Consider the following 8,583-nt stretch of genomic DNA (forward strand, 5'->3'; position numbering starts at 1 on the left):
ACTTGATAGTGTACTAATAATTAATATCTAGGTCGATGTCCACTAGTTCAAGTTTAAATGGTACAAAAAAAAAAAGATGATTAAGTGGGCGAGGAATTAAGAGGTTAAGGTAATATGTTTATCTGGAAGAGGTCAAGTTGGTGTTTGCATTGATGTTAAGAGCTCATCCCTATTCACCTTCAGTGTTAATTGATTCTTTAATTATTATATTAATTAAATCTTTTACCACTGCAAAACTAATTTCATCCAATCGTTCGTCTATTATTAATCAAAAGATTTACTGTGGTAAAAAGAGATTACGGTATATATAAGCGTACTAAGATGTCTAGAAAATGAGTTTCCAAAAATCATTACTAGCTGTTATATAAGTGAGAATCATTACGAATAAGGGAGAACATAGTGTGTTTGGTAGACGAGTTTAATGCTTATTACAGTACCCACGGAAACTAAAGTGGCAATTCAGGTTTCCATATTCATCACCAAGCACAGCACAACATCAACGCCAGAAACAGAGAAACATTAAGGATATATGACGTAGTTTCATACATAGGGACACACTGCATGCATGCACTTGAACACAAAAGCCTGTTTAGTTATGGTTCTGGAAGTAGATGTAGTCTACGTCAGCTTCCTCCATAAACCTTCTACTGGAGCACTCTTCGTTCTTCACGTCGCATTCCTGCATGAGATTAGGTAGTGAAAGAAAGAGAAGTAAAGAAGGCAATGAGGGGTAAGAAAATTAGTTTGGCTTTTAACTTGTGTGAATGAGAGAAAAAGAGAGGAGAGTAAACAGTTGGCAAGAGCGATATCATTGACTTTTACTTCTTTCTCAAACCTTGGAGAAAAACAACTAGCAAGGGAACAACGTTGTTTTGGTAGTACAAGGATACGGGCACAAGTTAAGACCGAGTAAAAAATGAGAAGAGAGAAAAACAAGACGATTTGTTGTTACTTCATCGATTCACTGAGAGAAATCAAATCTTATTATGCGTCTAAGAAGATGAAAGAAGGGAATAAATAAGTAGAAGGCTATCGCTCCCTTATGGACACTGTATATGGAAACACTTTGAGACGCACCTTCTCTTAGGTGGGCATTTCAAACTAAAAGCACCTTTATTACAAAATATCCAAGTACTATATATTTACATTTTTTCGTGATGATTGTCTTTATATATCATTTTTCAAATATATTTTATGAATCATAATTTGGCACACTCTTAACATTGAGGTGATAAGAACATGACATTAATTTTCCCACATCAGACCGTTTGTTTCAGTAATAAGACAAAAAAGAGAAAGCGATGGTCTCTATCATGGTGGTCCAAAATTGAGCTAAAAATCCAGACAGAATTAATATGACCATAATCAATAATTCAGTGGAGTTACTCAGATTGCACTGCACTCTTCTTCTTTGTTCGTACTTTATGGAAATGTGATAGTGGAAAGAAAGAGTACAAATAAGAATATAGTATTTGTATGTAGTGGATGTTCGGAGAGCACGCACCAAGATAAAATATGTACCGCTGTTTTTATGATATTGATTCCATCTTTGTACCGTTGCTTTTATGATCTTTATTTCATTCAACCTTTTTTCTGATCCATCTACCCACCTAGCAATAGCAAGTGATAAAATATGTCTTGGATTGGTTCGGTTTTATGGAGTTAAAACTTGAAAATTTTAACCCACTATATTTTATCATGGGTTATTCATCTCGTTTAAAGAAAAAGAAAAAAGTTAATAAATTGGAAGATTAAAGGTGAATTTGTTACAGACTAAATTAAAAAATAATAAATTTGATGTAAAATTTATAGTGACTATTTTTAAAGATTTTTGAAAATAGAAACTAACATTGATGTTTCAAAAATTTTACACAAAGCTCTTATTTTTGATAGAGAACCTGAAGAAAACAAATAGATTCTGACTTCTGAATTCAAACTTTCTAGAAATTAATCTTGAACTTTGTTGTCTGTTAGAAACGAATCAACCACCGGAAGATCTTGACCGGAATAGCCCAAAGTGGGAATTGAAATGATAACAATCACGAGTCCCCATATAGTCACGGGTGTTATTTAGAATACACAGTACAAGCAATTGCTAGAATTTTATACAATAAACACACTGTCTTTGAATCTATTATATATAATTTGTTACATCTAGAAGGAAATTAAGGGGAAGCGTAAGTTTCAGGAGCAGGGGTCTAAAATTAATATAATACTAAATATGAGCTTCAATTGATGTATTAAAGTTATTGGGGAGATTCGAGGAATACATCTGTGGACCACGAGTCATCACATAAGGAGACCTGACACCACACTCTAACCCAAAACCTTAAGGCTCTGGTTTATGAGTCTTCTCCTCACTTATATGGTGTTCAACCTTTCCACTTCTATCTGATGTGGGACTTCACCTTCACCTCACACTTGTAACCCAACATAAAGTTTCATTGTACATCTCAGTTGCGTTGTGATTTCATGTAAAAGAATGATAAATAATCATCGGTAAAAATCAGCTAAAAAGTTCGTTAGAAATTAAAAAATTAATTTATAAATTATAAGTATTCAATAAAATTAATAATTGAAGTTGTTAAAAAATATAAATTGACTAAAAAACAATAAAATCATAATTTCTTTTAAAGGGATAAATAAAAAATTTAATAAATATATTAAGAATATAAAAAAATTAAAAGCTAAAAGCTAGTAAGTAAATATACTAAAGTTCATAAAAATAATTTACAAACTTTCATCCAACTAATATGATTAGTATATAGTAGCAGGGCGGAGCCAAAAATTTGGCTCGAGGGGACAAAGAAAAAAGTATATAACTTAATAAATAAAATTTAAATTTTTGCATGCCTAAAATATATAAAAACTTTAATATTATATATATATATATATATAATATTTTTTATAAATAAAAATATAACTACATCGAGTATAAAGATAATACTAACTTTAACTTTTTATATAAAAAACAATAAATATATATTTTTAGTTTTAATTATAGAAATATAGATTGTTTTTAAATATATTAATTATATATTTTTATACCTTTAATTTATTACGATGTTTATAAATGAGACACTCAACTATTCTACAAGATGTATTTATTGACCTATTAATATTTTAAGTCACACTAATATTAGTGAAAATTATTCTTTCAATGACAAATAATTTCATTAAATACAATTACTACTTAAACTATTTAATTATATGATATTATTAATTAATTATTTTTGTCGGTTTTGATAAATTAATTATTTATTTATTGTGTATATGAATAGAGGTAATACGTGAAAAAAGAAATAAATTTAAAATATTAAATAATTTTACATAATTATTGTAGACATCTCAGCACCACAAGTACTCTTATAAAATCTATAAAAATAAATTATTTATCTCTCTTTTGTCACAACATGTAATTTAACATATCTAAAATTTCTCTCCTTGTGTCAACTAACATTACAAGTTGGTGTATTATTTTTAATCACAGTTTTATAAGTTTTAGGGGAATTAAACTTTTATTATTATTATTATAATGTATACACACTTTAAAAAAAATAAAATAGAAAGGACCATGGCCCCTATCAGTTCCCCCTCCCTCCGCCCCTGCACACAATATCTTATCCACTTATTTACAATGTTAACCGGACTTTGAAGTTTTAATAGTAAGGAGATAATGAATATGTAATGCATCTTGATAGCCCACATCTTTGTGATGACAGATTTATCAAACACGTCAAACCTATTGATTGTTCCAGTTCTTCATTAAGTTCTGCCACAAGTGGTTCACATACAGATGATAATTTTGATAAAAAAAAATTAAATACTAAAACAATGATATTGATTGAATTGACTAATTTTCAAATATTACTATTTCAAATACTCAAATAAATTATGTTTAGTTATCTTCATTATTTTATCCAATAAAAATTAATAAAATGCAAATACTAAATTGTTATATAGTCAAAAAATGTATTTAAATTTAAAATTATTATTAAAATAAATATTCTATAAGATATTATATCTTAAATATTGTTGTTAATTATCAAACTAAGAGAACTTGATATACTATGAAAGTGAACTATGACATACATTTAGGTAAAACATGCTTTCAATATTATCAACCACTCAAATTTTGTTACTCCAAATTTTTTTTGAAGAGACCATTTCTAATAACTCAAGGATTACTCTCACATGTGAATAGAGATATTTTATCAATTCTCTTAAAATATTAGCTTGAAATTTTTTCCCTTAATATATTTAAAAAATTATATTTTCCTCCAAAAAGTAAATATCCTTTAAGATAAAAATATTTTTAAATTTAATTATGCAAGACATGAAAAAATAGAAAATAGTTTATTGATGATATTGGTAAAGAAAGAATATAAATTATTTCTCCTATATTTATATTTAAAAAAACAAAAAAAATATACATGCTTGAATTTAAAAAATATTAAATAAAAGCGTGCCAATGAGATGACAAATAACAGAGAAAAAATATTTAAAAAAATTCAGGCCCATAAATATGACTAAATTGATAAATTATAAATCAATTGTCAATAATCAATTATTATATTAGAATTGCCAAATAATTAGCATAAACAGTGGTATTCTATCTATTGGGTTTTTTTATTTCACATGCACACACCATTCAGTTTTTCAATTACTACTTTTAGCAGTGATTTACAATTATTTATCAAAGGAATTAATAATTTATAATGTAAAATTAAAAAAGTAAGGCCCCCCATTGCTACACATCCCTCCGTGCACATGAACAGAAACAGTTTGAATAAGACTTTCTTTTTATTAACCGGACATGCACCCTCGCTCATTTATGTACGTTAAACTATACATATTTGGGGATCTGGCTGTGACTATACACACAAATGAAATGGGTTTCCGCACTCATCTGAAATGCTTAATTAAGTAATATGGGAGTCAATGCAAATGTCATTGCATCATGCACATATGCGTGCACATGTATAGTTGTATATACTTAACGTGAGTGGAAGATCATTATAATTAGAGAATTATGTTTTCTTGACTGTGAAAGTCAACTTCATGAAGAGACGAGGAATACTGAGGCTTCAGCATATATATGCAGTACACCAGAGTTTAGATAAATGAGATTAAAGAGAAAAAGAGAGGATAGACAAATATAAGTTCAATGGATATTGTAAGTTTGAGCTGTGGCAAAGTGTAAAAAAGTAAAGAGAATTTTTTTTTTACAAGAAGTAAAGAGAAAATTTAAAAGATAAAAATGTGGAATATATTTTATAGAATAAGAAGAGTTATAACAATTAGTATATGACCTACATATACAAAAGAAAATGTAGCTAATAGTATACCAATCATCTAACTGATATGATAACAACCAAATGAATTTCAAATTTATTTCTTTTAGCATTCTCAGCTAGTTGAGATGCATATATATAAGCAAATATCACCTGAGATTAACATATACAATGCAAATTTTATTAAGTAACAACATAAAAACTAAAATGAAAAAAATAAAGCTATAATTACATCAACTAAGTAAGAAAGCTAAAATACAATGATAAGGGCAATGGACGAAGTACATAGCTCCAAGATATTTTTTTACCTTCCTTATCCCTTTCAAACATTTATTAGCATGGCTTTACATGTACATCCCTTCAAATACATAATATATAATACCAATAATTCCAAATGCAAGAGGAATTAATGGTTGATATCATTTGAGACAAAAGCTTAAGCTTTCAAGCAAAATTTATAATCTATGCTTAATTACTTTGTAAAAATAAACAATAAGTTAAATTTAAGCACAAGCTACATTTTATCCTTTAGTTTGATTGACATTTTTTTAAGTACAATCTAGTATGAACCAATTGTTTGTAAAATGCTATTTTTACATTATTTGGCATCCTTTATTTATGTTTTCAACCAATTACATTCATTTGTACTATTTTTATGATAAATCATTCCTACTAAACAACATTTCCCTTTTTTTAAATACATCATTTTTATTCTTTAAGTATTTTTTATTCTTTAAGTATTTCTTATCTATAGGAATCAAAAGCAATATTTCAAGATTTTACAAGAACTTACACATATTATTTAATTAACTGAGTTAAATCCCTCATCCATTCTTTAAGCATAAGAACATTTATTTGAGTAAACAAAATGTTTATTCAGTAAATTCTTATTAAATGAAAATCTGTATAATAAATTTGAATAAATTGATTTTAAATTTATCAAAATAAACTAAAAAATATTTTGATAAATGAATTTATTTAAAAATATTAAAATAAACTAAAAATATATCTAGGAGACATAAATTATTTTTCTAATCTAAATAAATTTTGTATAAATTCTTTGAAACACTCCTGTGAGTTAATGAGAACCTTTGTGTGAAATGGTATATTAAATAGGAAAATTATCATTTGAATTGTGAAATACTACTGGTAGTCCTTTTTATAGGCATTAAATTGTGAAATACTATTAGTTGATAAATAAATAGTCAACCCTTCACTTTAATTGACAGCTTTTTCTGATTGTCAACCCCTGTCGTGGCTTTTCTTTTTGATAAGTAACTTTACACTTTCTATTCAAAATCCATGGGCTAGTAATTAATTTTATTGTAGGTCATTTTGCCGCTATAAATATGTGATGAGGCGTGCATGGCCAACCATTTCGTCTTAGTGGGCTATGACAACTCCATTGAGCATTTTGGGGTTATCATCTCGAGCACATGCATATCACATGCATATGGATGGGTGGGAATTTAAAACATAACAATGACATGCTATACAAGTGCGGAAGTGCTCCAATATTCTTGGCGCTGCTGGAACATGTTGAGGGGGGAGGTTGATCAAATTAAATAGCTCCACCAATTCTTCTGACTTTATACATACATCAATAATATTTCCACTGACTTACACACTTTTTGAATTATGGTTTCATACTTAGAACTGCAAAATCTCTTCTTTTTTAGCATTTTAGGGGAATATATATATATATATTATTCGGTCTGACTGTGTCATTTTAAAAAGTTAATAGACATGCATGACTAGTTTTCGTTATTGAGATAATTAAAATAAAATAATTTAATCAAATGTAATATCTTTTCCAAAAGATAAAAACAACTAATGATTCATGGCAAAAAAGTTGTAACAAAAATATAACCAAACACCAACCAACATTAAGGGTCTAAAAAGTCTTCGCTATTTGTAGATCCAGATGTTCTTTTATTGGTCAAAATACTAGCTGAGCTAGCTAAGAAGTTTGTCAAATGAAGTACTGATTTCTGACTCATTAAGGGTTCATTGCATCCACTTGCCTCGACCCAAGACACTTAGGTTCAACTAAGTGGATATGGGGACTTCGACCTTGCCAATTGGAAGTTAGCTAGAACTCACTCAACTGCACTTGATGTTGGTTAGTCAATTACATCAACTGACCAATTCACTCATGCAAGATTATTTTAGTTTAATTAATAATTTTTAATTTAAATTTTGAATATACAAACGTTATATCTTTTTAAAAAAATGTTCACCCATAATAATAATAATAACAGTGGTATTCTGTTGAGACACGATTATCTTTAAAAAAAATTTAAAAAAAACACTTGTTATTTGTTATCGGAGAAAAAAAAAAGTCTCACCTAGTTCATGTCAAGCGACAGACACACATGTACCTGTAAATGGCAGAGATTACCACTGTCCATGTATAAGATTTTCACCTGATTGTATGTTACTTGTTTAAACACGCTGACTTAAACATGCAAGTGTCATCCTTATAATTATAGATTACAACTATTGCCACATCTTCCACCGTGAATTACCACTCCCACCAACATCAAAATTCAAAGGACGTTGCAAACTCTACAAGTTAACACTACACCCCAACCCAACGTTGTTCAACCGAACACCATACACCGTAACCCCATTGGATTCATTTTTCTTTTCTTAATTTTTCCAACATTAATTCATTTAAATCTTTCGTGGTTTGATGTGAACATTTGTAACGGTGCTATGCAAGGGATATAATATTATCCATGAGCTCCTCGTTGTTTTCAAAGTGTTGTCACCAAACGTGGTAAAGTTAGAAAATGATCCCAGTATGCACTATTATATATGTAAAGTTGTAGTTAAACTGGCTGAAGCTTGTTTAACTTTGATAGTAACCCAAATCAAAATTCAAGATGTGATAACACAGCTTGCCAATATTCAAAACTAATGCAGAAAGTTCAACATAAAATAATAATAAAAAAATTGGCCAGTTCGTGTGCAAGACTTTACAAATTCTTTAATATAACATATTCTTAATTATCAATCACAAAAGGTGGATGGATATACCTATACCCTGAATAAAAGAGAGAGAAAATTAACATCTCAACAATTTTCATATTTATTTTATTGTTTACTTACTAATGGTATGGCCGGTGTGATCTGTTGTTTTCTAAATTCTTATTTAATCCGCCTTTTGCTTATTAATTAAACATTTTCTTCAACAACTAATTATATGTTAATTTATAGTCTGACAGCCACGCTCTATTAAAAAGGTGCACCAATACACGAGCAGCCGTATGGTATTTTTCCTTCT

Source organism: Glycine soja, chromosome 3, assembly GCF_004193775.1.
Source record: "Glycine soja cultivar W05 chromosome 3, ASM419377v2, whole genome shotgun sequence".
Classification (NCBI taxonomy): domain Eukaryota; kingdom Viridiplantae; phylum Streptophyta; class Magnoliopsida; order Fabales; family Fabaceae; genus Glycine; species Glycine soja.